The sequence below is a fragment of the Danio rerio genome, chromosome 23 (genome assembly GCF_052040795.2).
Source record: "Danio rerio strain M-AB ecotype USA chromosome 23, GRCz13ab, whole genome shotgun sequence".
NCBI lineage: Eukaryota > Metazoa > Chordata > Actinopteri > Cypriniformes > Danionidae > Danio > Danio rerio.
The window spans coordinates 8,983,256-8,983,485 of NC_141043.1; positions in this window are offsets into that span (position 1 = coordinate 8,983,256).

A 230-nucleotide genomic window follows, 5' to 3' on the forward strand; every position below is an offset into this window, starting at 1 on the left:
TTTAGTCTCCTGCCCACTGCTACTACACAACTTCTGAAAAATCCAAACCATTGTTCACAAGCCATGTTCAGTTTTTATTTTTTTTTATTTCATTGATTTTTTTTAAATTATGTTCGCCAAAACAGCCTGAAAAGTCTTCAAAATGTCCAGTTGTGTTCCAAAAAAGGAAGCCATTGTGGTGTTTGAAATTGCAAGACTAAAAAATATAAATAAGCACACTGAAACCGAAA